Source organism: Zingiber officinale, chromosome 10B, assembly GCF_018446385.1.
Source record: "Zingiber officinale cultivar Zhangliang chromosome 10B, Zo_v1.1, whole genome shotgun sequence".
In the NCBI taxonomy this organism is placed as follows: Eukaryota; Viridiplantae; Streptophyta; class Magnoliopsida; order Zingiberales; family Zingiberaceae; genus Zingiber; species Zingiber officinale.
In genome coordinates this window covers 69428164-69443308 of record NC_056005.1, presented here as the reverse complement: position 1 = coordinate 69443308, position 15145 = coordinate 69428164, and the positions used below count along the sequence as shown (strand labels likewise).

General features: G+C 32.3%; 1 non-coding gene across 1 annotated transcript; it reads left to right on the top strand.

Annotated features, from left to right (window-relative positions):
* The first annotated feature begins 2833 nt into the window (after nucleotides 1-2833).
* On the top strand, nucleotides 2834-2935 carry LOC122030735. The gene has a single exon (XR_006125583.1). It is a non-coding gene; the product is annotated as a small nucleolar RNA SNORD90 (small nucleolar RNA).
* Nucleotides 2936-15145: the final 12210 nt, after the last annotated feature.

The window sequence follows — 15145 nt, the reverse complement described above, 5'->3', positions numbered from 1 at the left end:
TTTTGTTTTTTTTTTAAAGATATTTAAATTTTTGGGACGAATCTCTGGATTCGTCCCAAATTTTGGGACGAATCCAGAGATTCGTCCCAAACTTTGGGACGACTTCCTGTATTCGTCCCAAATTTTGGGACGAATCCAGGAATCGTCCCAAAACTTAAAATAATTTTAAAAAAATTAAATCAAAGACCGAAAGCTTATATCTTGACCTAGAGACATCGGAATTTGATGAAACAAGTTTCTATGCGTTCGTATCGTTGCCCTGATCGTAAATATGTCACAAAACATATTTTTTAAATAATATTTTAAGTGATTCAAAATTTTAATACCAAATTAGGTCAAATTGGAATTAAAAAATTCCAAAAATAAAAATATTTGGTAAAAAATATTTTTATGGATATATTTACGATCAGGACAATGATACGAACGCATAGAAATTTGTTTCATCAAATTCTGATGTCTCTAGGTAGATATTTTTTAATACATATATAGGTTGCTATTAGCTAAAAAGGTGTTGTGCAGTGAACGGTTGTAAATTAGTGTCTGAAAGCTTATATCTTGACCTATTGACATCGGAATTTGATGAAACAAGTTTCTATGCGTTCGTATCGTTGCCCTGATCGTAAATATGTCACAAAACATATTTTTTAAATAATATTTTAAGTGATTCAAAATTTTAATACTAAATTAGGTCAAATTGGAATTAAAAAATTCTAAAAATAAAAATATTTGGTAAAAAATATTTTTATGGATATATTTACGATCAGGACGATGATATGAACACATAGAAATTTGTTTCATCAAATTCTGATGTCTCTAGGTAGTTATTTTTTAATACATATATAGGTTGCTATTAACTAAAAAAGTGTTTTGTAGTGAACGGTTGTAAATTAGTGTCTGAAAGCTTATATCTTGACCTATAGACATCGGAATTTGATGAAACAGGTTTCTATACGTTCGTATCGTTGCCCTGATCGTAAATATGTCACCAAACATATTTTTTAAATAATATTTTAAGTGATTTAAATTTTTAATACCAAATTAGGTCAAATTGGAATTAAAAAATTCCAAAAATAAAAATATTTGGTAAAAAAGATTTTTATGGATATATTTACGATCAGGACAATGATACGAATGCATAGAAATTTATTTCATCAAATTCCGATGTCTCTAGGTCCGTATATAAGGCGTCCCATTTTATTTTATTTTTTAAAGATATTTAAATTTTTGGGACGAATCTCTGGATTCGTCCCAAAATTTGGGACGAATCCAGGATTCGTCCCAAAACTTAAAAGAATTTAAAAAAAAATAAATCAAAGACCGAAAGCTTATATCTTGACCTAGAGATATCGGAATTTGATGAAACAAGTTTCTATGCATTCGTATCGTTGCCTTGATCGTAAATATGTCACTAAACATATTTTTTAAATAATATTTTAAGTGATTCAAATTTTTAATACCAAATTAGGTCAAATTGGAATTAAAAAATTCCAAAAATAATAATATTTGGTAAAAAATATTTTTATGGATATATTTACGATAAGGACAATGATACGAACGCATAGAAATTTATTTCATCAAATTCTGATGTCTCTAGGTCCGTATATAAGGCGTCCCATTTTGTTTTTTTTTAAAGATATTTAAATTTTAAAGATATTTAATTTTCGTCCCAAAACTTAAAATAATTTAAAAAAAAATTAAATCAAAGACCGAAAGCTTATATCTTGACCTACAGACATCGGAATTTGATGAAACAAGTTTCTATGCGTTCGTATCGTTGCCCTGATCGTAAATATGTCACAAAACATATTTTTTAAATAATATTTTAAGTGATTCAAATTTTTAATACCAAATTAGGTAAAATTGGAATTAAAAAATTCCAAAAATAAAAATATTTGGTAAAAAATATTTTTATGGATATATTTACGATCAGGACAATGATACGAATGCATAGAAATTTGTTTCATCAAATTCTGATGTCTCTAGGTAGATATTTTTAAATACATATATAGGTTGCTATTAGCTAAAAAGGTGTTGTGCAGTGAACGATTGTAAATTAGTGTCTGAAAGCTTATATCTTGACCTATTGACATCGGAATTTGATGAAACAAGTTTCTATGCATTTGTATCGTTGCCTTGATCGTAAATATGTCACTAAACATTTTTTTTAAATAATATTTTAAGTGATTCAAATTTTTAATACCAAATTAGGTCAAATTGGAATTAAAAAATTCCAAAAATAAAAATATTTGGTTAAAGATATTTTTATGGATATATTTATGATAAGGACAATGATACGAACGCATAGAAATTTATTTCATCAAATTCTGATGTCTCTAGGTCCGTATATAAGGCGTCCCATTTTGTTTTTTTTAAAGATATTTAAATTTTTGGGACGAATCTCTGGATTCGTCCCAAATTTTGGGACGAATCCAGAGATTCGTCCCAAACTTTGGGACGAATTCCTGGATTCGTCCCAAAATTTAAAATAATTAAAAAAAATTAAATCAAAGACCGAAAGCTTATATCTTGACCTAGAGACATCGGAATTTGATGAAACAAATTTCTATGCATTCGTATCATTGTCCTGATCGTAAATATATCCATAAAAATATTTTTTACCAAATATATTTATTTTTGGAATATTTTAATTCCAATTTGACCTAATTTGGTATTAAAAATTTGAATCACTTAAAATATTATTTAAAAAATATGGATGGTGACATATTTACGATCAAGTTAATGATACGAATACATAGAAACTTGTTTCATCAAATTTCAATGTCTCTAGGTCAAGATATAAGCCTTCGATATTTGATTGTCTTTTTTTAAAAATAATACCATTTTTGGGATGAATCCTGGATTCGTCCCAGATTTTGGGACGAATCCTGGATTCGTCCCAGATTTTGGGACGAATTCTGAATTCGTCCCAGATTTTGGGACGAATGCAGTATTTGTCCCAAAATTTGGGACGAATTCTGAATTCGTTCCAGATTTGGCGACGAATTTAGCAACGAAATTTTTTCTTGTTGCAAATTTGAAACAAATTTTTTTTGTTGCAATTTTCATTGGTTATTTGGGTCGAAATTTGTTTTCGACCCAAAATTTGTCGCAATTTTGGGACGAATAATTTTCGTTCCAAATATTTGTCCCCAAATTTATGTTTTTTTGTAGTGTAAGGAGGCTTTGTAAGCGACGGACAAAGCCAAGGTAGAGGAGACTATGACTCAATTAGCCAGGGAGAAGACTGAGGCTAAGATGGAAAAATAACAAAAAAAAGGGTTAAGGGTCATTCTGACCGGGTTCACGTTTCTTTCGTTGGACATGTAAGGAACTAGAGCGCTAAACACGCTTATGCGCAACGGAAATCATCTAGTTCCTCCAGGAGATCCATGCGAAGGGAAAGAAAAATATACTAAGTTTTCTAAAAGAGCATAAAAGGGTTATACCTTTGGTGCATGCACACGGACTCCAAACAGCTTGGATCATAGCACAATCACACGTTCACACGTCTATGGTATCCACACGAAAACGTCTTGCCTTCGTTTGTCTCACAAACTCACAAGTAGGAAAAGGAAACCACCTAAGATTGTGCTAGCAACCTAGAGAAGGGGTTTCAGCCAAAAGGAGAGGAGAGGAAGGAGAGAATGAAGATCTTCCCAAAAATGAAGAGAAAAATACTTAAGTATTTTCATCCAATGAAAATACTTAATGAGCATTAATTCAATTAATGAGCCTTAATGAGTATTTACACTCCATTAAGGACCACACTTGAAACTCTTCATTTTAAATTCAATTTCGAAAATCAAATGAAATGATTCATTGAACTTCGAAATTCAATGAATATCTCCATTAATCCTCACTTAAGTCTAACTCAAGTCTAATTCACTTGAGTTTAACTCAAGTCTAATTCAATTGAGTCTTACTCAATTAATCTCATGCAATTCCAAATTTAATGAATCACATTTCATTAATTTGAATTGACTCCTTGAGTCTAGTTTGAATTAGACTTAATCCAATAATTAGATCCAATTGACTCTAACTCAATAAGTCCAATTCAGATTGGACTTAATCCAATGTTTCATCATATGAACCCATATCCAAATCTACTTGTTCTTTGTGTATAACTCAATAGGTTCTCGTAACATTGGCAATGTACCCAAATCAACATTTAGATACATAAGCAATGAGTGGCATCTAGCAAGGCAACATTGCCTCCCAATTGACGAGAAAGTCGAGATCCGACCTAACCTGTCCGTGACTATTATCTTGTATGACTTGATCCCTCTATCCTTGATATCTAGATTGATCAATGAGGCATAGACCGTGTCATCCTCTTATTAACCTTTGTGTTTCTTGATCTCTAAGTAGACACACTCAATCAAATAAACTCAATATCTCATATTGACTTATTTGAGCATGATCATGCTTTCTTGTGTCCTACTAATCAAGGGGCCTATAGATATCGCTTCCGTCATATGGAAGGGATAGATCTCATCTACATCACTCACATCCCTCCACATAATTCATTGCATACCCAGTGATCGACTTTATTGTCTACCTTGTTACAGGTGACATTTGCCGATACCAAAGTACACAACTCCTTATATAGGGAACCATAGTGACTTCAGGTCTAAGGACTATTCATACCAATAGTCACATGAGAATGTTTATGACACTCATATAACGATCCACGAAATATTCTCATGGCGGGTCATTCAGTATATATTCTCTAATATATACCCATGTGTCAACTTGATATCTCATATCCATGACTTGTGAGATTAAGTCATCCGTTGACCTACATGCTAGTCTCAATGCATTAATATTGTCCTTGTATATTAATGCTTGACTAGGAATAGTTAAGAGTAGTGTTCTATGTATATCTACAATATCTCACATCAATTCAACTAATTGATATGCTATAGATATGAACCTACTACCCAAGGACATTATTATATTTATTCAATCGACACTGATATGAAATAAATATAATAACCAACTTTATCTTTTTATTAATAATGAAATATGATACAAAAATGAGTCCTTTACAATTATCTCATAATTGGTACTAGAGCTAATACTAACAGGATAATTCATTAATAATTGAATCATACAGAATGAGGAGGATAGTAATTAGAACGCTATCTTCATACAAATAAAATGCAAGCTATATAAAAAGTATACCGACAAAGGAAGAATAGAGATGAAGCTTGTGTTGTCGGTGAGCCTTCCGGTGTTGTAGTAGTAGGAGATTGAACGAAAATTGAATGAGTGCAGTAGAAGATCAAATAATAGAATTAGTGTTGTCTCAGATCAAATCTTGAGATCCTTATATAGGCATCGTTTGGTCGACTAAACGATTGTTCAGTCGACTGAACTTTTCGGTTAATTAAACCAAGCATCCATCGACTAAACCTTATTGCCTTTCCTTCTTTGCTGAGATCTGATCCGTCCAATCTCATAAATTATGTAGTTTTGTCGACTGATCTTGATGATCCATCAACTGAAGTTGAATTCCCTTTTCTGTATTGATTTGATTTGATCTTTACTGTTACTAAATTGGATCAGTCGACTAATCAAGGGTTTCCATCGACTGATAACACTATGTTTCCAAGTTTATAGAACTTGCTTGTGTTTGTGCCATGTTGGCCGGGTCGGTCGACTAAACTGCATGTTTAGTCGATCGAACCCTCAATCAACTCAAATTTTGTTCTATCTTTAAAATAAAGTTAGCACAATAACAATATAATAATAGCCCTGTAAAATAGAGTTAGATAGATATGAATATGCACAAGTAGTATGACAGTTAGGACTATCTTGATCTTAACTTAGAAATCTTTAGGTTTTTTCAGTTGGATCAACTCCTAAGATTTGTCTCTATCGTGACATGACCTCACTGCACTCTCTCCAAGAGTTTACCTCAACTCACCTACCAAATATTGGGTCCTCTAGACTTGTTTAAACTTTAACAGCTCAACATCAAATCAACCTGTCAGGGCTTCTATTTGATTCTATATCGGGTCCTCCAGACCTATTGAATCCACTTACCAGATGATAGGTCCACTTGACCCATTTGGACTTCCTACCTAGTTCCACGACTTACTGAGGCTTTGCTTAGTATCGGGTCCAACTGACCTACTAGGACTTTCCAAGTTGAGCATCCTATATACTTGATCAGTTCATCAATAACAATAAGACTTAATTTGAATCTTTGATAACATCAAAACATAGGTTCAGTTATAGTGCTTCCTGCACCAATAATCTCCCATTTTTTATGTTTACCAATTCTTACTCAAAGTTAATTTAAATATTTCAAAATTAAGTTTTAAGTGAACTCCCTCTCAAATTAAACTCTCGCCTTGAATATAATATCTCTCCTCTTTCAGCATACATAAAAAAGCAGGGTCATAGCAACATACTATGTTTCCAAATATTCTAAGTATTTTACAAAATACAAAATTTCACAGATTAACTAAATTTCAAAAATTTTGGAAAAAATGAGAATTTTGAAAATAATTTTTAAATATTTTCAAAAATTTTTTAACTCCGCCCATGACGAACTAGTCATGGTCGGTCCTAAGCTAGGGTAAAGGAGAAGGGTTGCATTAGATTGTCAACTAGCATTAAAACTATGACAAATAGTCAACGAAAATATCTATTAAACTATTATACTAATGCTAAGTTATTTCCAGAAGGAATGTATTGCACTGACTGTACCGTCTCGCCAAGGACCGCTACATCTCCAGAACTCGGGTATAACGCTAAATATACAAGAGTTCGCATTACAGGGTCTGATTGTAATATATCGGTAATGACCACTACATCTCTATGATAACTTAGATGTATTGTTAAATAGGTAAGAGTTCTCACACCATAGGTTGGATAATAACAAATATGATAAGAAAACTAATAATCTAAGATTTGGAATATGGAACATAGAACATAGAAATCCTCACTAGTAAATCAATGGAGGTAGTAGATACGATGATTAGGAAAATAATTAGTATTTTATGTATACAAGAGATAAAAAGGGTAGGTGAGAAGGCAAAGATGATAGAGAACTCAGGTTTTAATTTATGGTGCACAGAAAATAGTAAAGCAAGAAATGGAGTGGGTATTATTATAGATAGTTCGTTAAAAGATGAAGTTGTAGGAGTAGTTAGAAAAGGGGATAGTGTAGTGTAAAAAAAAAATCGGTTCACTTAAATGAATCAAGAGTTATGAGTTAAGTAATTAATATGTAAATAGATTAATGAACCTGACCCAGATGGCTAGCAAACCCAACCCAGCTTACTATATATATGCCCTAATGATTTCTAAGGATTTTCAAAAACTTCAAGGCAAGGATGTTTTTTTTTTTTTTTGCATTAACTGCATCGTAGGGATCATAGTATGTTATTTTGAATAAGTTGCAAAGTTTCTTTTATTTTATTTTTTGCACTAGATGGTTAGTAATATACGGATTTGATGTTATGAGCTTATTTCTCAAGGTCATGCTTCCTTTGATTCCTACGATGAAATAAAGAAGTTTTAATGTTCTTTGTTTGCTTTTGCACCAAAATTTCCCCTACTGGATGGTTGAGGGAGACATTGTTGTTCTACTTGGAATATATTAGGGGTTGTTCGGGTGAGGGAGGAAGGAGGAGGTTGGGGTTTTTATGTGCTATTCGGGTGAGGGAAGTAAGTTGAGATTTTGGGAAGATTCCACTAATGATCAGGGTTGATTTACATGAGGGAAGAGGGCTAGAAATCTGTGTTGTTCGAGTGAGGGAAATAAGCTGAGATTTTGGGCAGATTCAACTGACGATTGAGGCGAAGTTGGATCAGGGAAGAGGGCTCGAAATCTGTGTTGTTCGAGTGAGGGAGGAAGACCGTTACTAGTTGTATACTAGTTTTTTTCCATTATTATGCGAGTAAACTTTATATACTTTTAGCAATAACTTTTCATACATGAAAAGTGAAAATGTATTGTTTATTAATATGACCTACATGAATTTATGCGATGGGTTAGGGAATTTGGCTTAAGAAGGGTTCGGTCAACCTTACCAAAACAGAGGGGTTAGGGAATCCAGCTTAAGAAGAGTCCGGTGAACTTTACCAAATTAAAGGGGTTAGGAAATCCTACATAAAAGGGGTCAGGTGATTCTTACCAACCTAGTACTAGGGTAAAAGTTTGGTCAAACGATCAGAAGTTGAGCTAAAAGAGGTCTCATTCAATGATATAAACTCACTTAAATATTTTGACGTTGAAAGTTAATGTTTGATGTTATTTTATTAAAGTTGAAGGCCTATAGGACTAAATATCAGCAAGGTTTAACTTTTAAATATTTAAGGTATACTCTTAAAAAATATATATATTGAAAGGCATGTGAATGTATATTTATTTCTTGCTTAAAATTTTGAATTTGTTAAGTCTTTAGACTCACTAGATTCCTATGGTGCAGTTATTAAGGAGACAGAGGGACTTAATGGATGAGCTCACTCGTACTTGGCAATGCACACCTAATGACACTCTTCTAGAAGACTTGATTCACTATGCATTAGGGCATTGGTTTGCTTTAATCCGAGTTGTTTATTTTTTTGGTTGAGGAAGACAATTTAGGTTCTTTCCGTTGTCCCGAGTCCATGTACTAACTTGTTTTATATTTGAGTTGTTTCCTTTACATTGGAGTGCCTTTTTTCCTTGATATACTACTATGATGTATGTTTAGTTTGGTTGGAGTCCGAGCTAAACTCAATTTAGATGCATGTTTTGTGTAACACCCCAAATTTCATGATTTGGAGTCCTAAAAGACCTTATTAAAATCTAGAAATGCTTTAAAAAAATTCTAGAGATTTTTAGAAATTTTTAGAGTATTTTTATGAAATTTTTGGAATTCGTTTGATATTTTTACCAAGAGGAAAAGGTAGAAAAAAAAAGGGAAAAGAATATGTTGAAGTCGGGTTTTGAACCCAAGAGCTCGGACCCGAGCAAAACCGGATCAACCAACTGGGCTAGCAATTGTTGCTTGATTAAATAAAGGAAGAATCTTATTTAATGAGCAGAAGTTAATAACAAGAATTAATAGATAAAAATTGGTTATAGGCAGGATTCGAACCCACAAGCCAAACTTTAACCCACGCACGCGCTGACCAAGTGTGCTAGCAATCGGTTCTGTTTAGAATAGGAAACAAAATTAGTTAAGTAATAACCGAACTTAAGAATAACCCTAGGTTATAAAAAGAGGTTAAGTTAAGAGAGGATTTATTTCTCTCGATCCCTCTCCCCTTCTCGCGAGTTCGACGGCGCGGCTTTTCTCAGCGAAGACGCAGCGAGCAATCCGGCGTCTCCGGCTGCCGGCCAAGGTTCTCCGAAGGGTTTCTCTACCTTAAGCTCTTCTCGTTGAGGAGGAGTCGTGAGCATGAAGTAGGGCCGAGATCTCAAGCCTTCCGCGAACCCTAGAGCCTCCCTCTTTTCGGTTGTGAGTTCAAGGAGCAAGGTAAGTCGCTACTCACCTGCAGTAGAGTAGCTTGGATTTTCCGTTGGTTTCTCCTTCTTGAATTTGAAGCATGTTGAAAAGATTTTGGTTTTGTGTGCGGCCGTGAGTCTCCCGAATTGGATTTGGAGTTTCCTTGTTTCTCTTGATTTTGTTGAAGCATGCTGTGAAGTTGTTGAGAGACTTTAAATTGTCCTCAAAGTGATTTCCTTTTTAGTATGATAGCTGTGAATTTTGAATAGAATTAGGAGGACTGTGAAATGTTTTGTAAATACATGGTCAATTATTATGCATTATGTTGCAAGCCTAATTCTTCCAGTAGCCATGGATTTCCAGGGAAAGGAATAGGAGTAGGTGTGCAAAGCGATTTTGAAGAAGTCCTTTAGTTTTCATGGGGTTTCAATTTGTCTTTTGATTCCAGATTTGGGAGGTTTCTGATTGTTTCTGACCAAGGTTGCTTTGTTCTGCCGTAGGGTATTAGATATGCTCTTTAGCCTTGCAGTTTGTATAGATATGTTTTAGTGCTAAATCTGGAATTTGGCAGACTTAAAGACAAGTTTTGCTTGAGGATCTAATACTGTCAGGATTTCTTTGAGTAGACACGGTTTGGTAGAGTTTGCACTTGGTGATAAAATTCGAGTTTATCCCTGCTAGTTTGATAAATGTCATGGGTATTGCTTGCTGTTCCTTGAAGCACTGGGTCTAGTATAGCAAGTTTTAGTTGCAATTTATCAGTTTCCTCATGCTTTGCTTTGATTGGAAACAGTTTAGAAATGTAGACCTATTAAGTGCAGATTTTTGCATATTATAGCAGTACAAATCTTTGCATATTATAGCAGTACAAATTTAAGTTTCTTTGTTAGCACAATATGCAGATTTCTGTTAGCTAAATATGCAGATTTAAATTCAGTTCCCTGGCATTGATAAGCATGAACAGCCGTAGCTATTAGTATGCAGTTAGAGGCGTGTTATTACAAGAACAGTCCATAGATCATGAGCATAAGCTTTACATAGTTTCTGTACATGTATTATGAGCATGCAGCTTTACTTCTAGTTAGTATATATGCAGATTTCTATTTAAGTTTCAAGGCAGGTTCTGTTAAAGCTTATAGTATGTAGAATTTTGTAGCGTAGTATACAGAACCTTAGTGCAGTTTAGATCTCTTGGTTGTGCAATTTAGTACTTCAATGTTAGAAATTGTTTTAAACATCTCAGTGTCTTTTTAAGAAGCATTCTTTTATAAGAAAAGTATAAGAAAGATAAAGAAAAGAAAAGAAAAGGCCGAGGCCTTAAGTAGATCCCAAAGTCGAGACTTTAGGGATTTTTGGCACACAAGGTGCCTATTAAAATGCCGAGGCATTTAAAGAAAATGTAATTAAGATTATAAGTATTTTACTTTTAAGAAGAGGCTAGTACCCGAGTTCCGAGGTTGTCGTTAAACAAATCCAGGTGTTCAATTCCGAGGTCTTGGCCCTGGTAGACCGAGGTCTGCTCTATTAGGATTGGTGGCTCGCTACCCCAACCTATTAGGGAACGCGCATAAGATGGTACTATGCCTGAGCCCAAGAAGAAGTTGATTATTATTTTGAAGTATTATAAGTATAAGTTTTTGAACAAGTAAAGCAAGTTTTACATAAGTATAAAGTATTAAAGAATAAGTTTTTAAGTAAGTTTAATAAGAATCAGAAAGTGTTTAGAATTCAGTAAGTTAAATTCTTTATACTAGCATGATAGTATAGACTTGTCTTGCATGTTTAGCCTTTCAGTATGTTTCTTTACTATTAGAAGAGCATGAGTTAGCTTACTGTTATTTGCTATTTATGAGCATGAGTAGCTTTACATGTTAGCATTCAGTTTTAGCATGTTTTTATTTATATACATGCACATCGAGTTTTTGTGAGTTAGATAGCGCTTACTAAGCAAATTTTGCTTATAGACTACACTTCCTCTTACTGCAGATACAGGAAAGGAAAAGATATAGAAAGGAAGGCGACAAGGAGGTGTTCGAGGGATGTGTGATGCCAGGACTATGGAAGCCTTGGGACTTAGTTTAAGAATTTATTAAGAATGTATTAGATGAGTCATTTAGTCTTCCGCTGTTAGTTAACTGTATGTTTTTATTTTGTTTCCGCTATTTATTACTTGCATGCTTTGATTTCATTAAACTGCGTGGTGATTTTATTTCTTTGTGTGATTGATATGTGTTCCAGCCGCATGTGGCTGAGTATATATATTGCATGTATTGTTGAATAAGGTCACCGGTACAGGGGAGATTTTGCCGGAATTTTTCGGTAGGGTTTCCATGTGATTTTTAATCATACCGGTTAAGTAGAGTTAGTAGTTAAGTAACGGTCATCCTTAGAGAGTAGTAGTAGTAAGAAGGGTGGTTGTTACATTTTGACTAGATGGTTATGAATGGCATAAGTTCTAGTATGTTTTAGATAGAATTATAACCCTTAAGATAATAGTGATGAAAGAAACTATGAACATAATTAGCGTATATGCACCGCAAGTAGAATTATATGAAGCTACCAAATCAATATTTTGGAATGACTTAGATGAAGTATTACAAAACATTCCGCCAAATGAAATTATTTTAATATGAGGTGATCTAAATGAGCATGTTGGAGTGAAAAATGAGGAATATGAGAGGGTACATAGGAGTTATGAGTTTAGAACAAGAAATGAGGAAGGAAAAACTATATTAGATTTTGCGATAGTATATGACTTTATATTAGCTAATATATTTTTTTAAGAAAAAAGAGCACTTAGTCACGTTCAAAAGTGGGAATAATAAATCACAAATTGACTTTCTTATGGTTAGGATGAAAGATAGAAAGATTTGTAAAGATTGCAATGTCATCTCTGGAAAAAACTTAACTACCTAACATAGGTTAGTAGTGTTGGGTATACGCCTCAAACATTGTATCAATAGAAAGAAAATATATACAACCTAAAATTAAGTGGTGGAAGTTAAGGATGGAAAGTAAAATATATTTAAGGAGAAAGTAGGAGTATAAGAATTAGATGAAATATACGGTAACTCTAATATGACATGAGATAAGATGATATCAAAGTTAAAAATAATATCTAAGAGTGTACTCGGTGAGTAAAAGGGACATGCACTACTAAGTAAGGAATCTTGGTGGTGGAATGAGAAAATACAAGAGAAAGTGAAGGAAAAATGAATAGCTTATAAGGAATTATATATTTATAAGAATGAGAAAAACTTAAAAACAATATACAATAGTTAAGAAAGAAGCTAAGAAAGTAGTGAATAAAACAAAGAATGAAACTTTTGAACGATTATATAAAAAATTGGATATAAAAGAAGGACAAAGAGACATTTATAGAATATCTAAAGTGAGAGAAAGAAAGACAAGAGATCTTATCTAAATAAAATGTATTAAAGATGAATGTAATATGGTACTAGTTAACGATGGAGAAATAAAAGAGCGATGGAAGAGGTATTTTCATAAACTTTTTAATGAACATTTAGGTGACTAACTTAACTCAGGCAATTTAAGTATGTCAAATGAGTATAGAAATTTAGATTTTTATCATAGAATTCAAACTTGATAAGTTGGACAAACTTAAAATGGGATGTACAATGGAAAAAATATTGAACTAGATGATATTTTGATAGAGGTATGGAAGTGCCTAGGGAAACAAGATATTGAATAACTTATAAAATTATTTAACATGATATTGAAAATAAAAAAATATTTAATCAATGGAGGATAAGTACTCTAATTCTTTTATATAAGAACAAGAGAGACATACAAAATTGTATAAACTATAGATGTATTAAACTAATGAGTCATACCATGAAATTTTGGAAAAATATAATAGAAAAAAGAGTAAGGAAGGAAACCATGGTGACTGAAAATTAATTTAGGTTCATGCTTAGAAGGTCGACAATAGAAGTTATGCATCTTCTTAGACAATTAATTGAAAAATATAGAGAGTAAAAATAAGATTTACACATGGTATTCATTGACTTAGAAAAATCTTATGATAGAGTTCTAAAAGAAATTATATGGAGAATTCTAGAAAAGATAAGTGTTAGAATGACATATATTGAACTAATTAAGGATATGTATGAAGACGTAACAACCAGAGTAAAGACTTCAAGTAGAGTAACTAAAGAATTTCCAATAAAGAGCTCTAAGTCCCTATCTTTTTACACTAATTATAGACGAACTCACTGTCACTGCACACATTCAAGAAACAATACCGTAGTATCTGTTCTTTACAGATGATATTATTTTGGTAGATTGAAACATGTGAAAGAGTAAATGCTAAACTAGAATCTTGGCAGGAAACACTAGAAGAGAAAGGTTTTAGACTTAGTAGAATAAAAACAGAATATATATAATTTAAATTTAGTAATATTAGATGTAATGAGGTAATTTTTAAGATAGGAGATAATGAGTTGCCCAGAACCGAGAGCTTTAAATATATAGGATGAATTTTGCAAAATGATGGAGGGATTAAAAGAGATGTCTTACATAGAATACAGGCAAGATGGTTGAAATAGAGGAGAGCGTCAGGTGTTTTATGTGACCATAAAATACTCCTAAAACTTAAAGAAAAGTTCTACAAAATTACAGTTAGATTTGTTATATTATATGGAGCTAAATGTTGGGCTATGACTTGAGTACATGAGCAAAAGATGAGAGTTGTAGAGATGAAGATGTTAAAGTGGATGTGTGAACATACAAGGATGGATAGAATAAGAAATGAGAGTATTAGAGAAAAAGTCGGAGTTGCATCTATTGAGTGAAAACTTCAAGAGACACGTTTAAAATGGTACGAGCATGTACTTAGATGACTAATAAATGTTCCGATTAGGTGATGTAAAACTATGACAAACATGCATAGCAAAAGAAGAAGAACAAGACAAAAAAAATTGGTTAGCAATAATAAAACAAAATAAAATTTATTTAAGTATAGATGATGATATAGTAGGAGATATAACTTAATGATGTAAAAGGATCCATATAGTCGACCTCACCTAATGGGATAAGTCCTGGTTGTTGTTAGTTTCAAAAAATTTTGAAAATAACTTTAATTTTTTAGAATATAATTTATAAAATTTTGAAAACAAAATTTATAAATAATTTTGAAAAATATCAAACTAATTTAAAATTTTTGTAAGGAAATTTTTAAAAAAAATTAGAAATTTTTTTGAAAATTTTGAGGATAACTTTAACATTTTGTAAGTAATTTTTTAATTAATTAAAAAAATGAAAATAATTTAGAAAGATTAACTTTTGGAACAAAATATCTTGAACATAAATGTTGCTCCCCCTTAAGTTGGCAATCCTATTCAAAGAAAACTTTTGAATGCAGATATGACATGCATAGGTTTTGTAAAGATTTTAAAGATAAAAACATTTAATAAATTATCCTTAAAAAATATTTAACTTTAATTTTTAGCTGTTTATCATAAGATATCAGCTTTTGACTAAGATTAGTCAAGTTGAGTGTTGGGTTCCAGCTAGTTTTTACTAAGAATGATCACTCAAATTGATCAATATTTTGTTTAAAGCCCATATTTATATCAATGCATAGATATAAGCATCTAAGCATCTCATCCCATTGTAAGTTTAACAATATACAAGCATGGTATCCTAATGTGCTTGTAAGATGCTAGTTGCTTAAA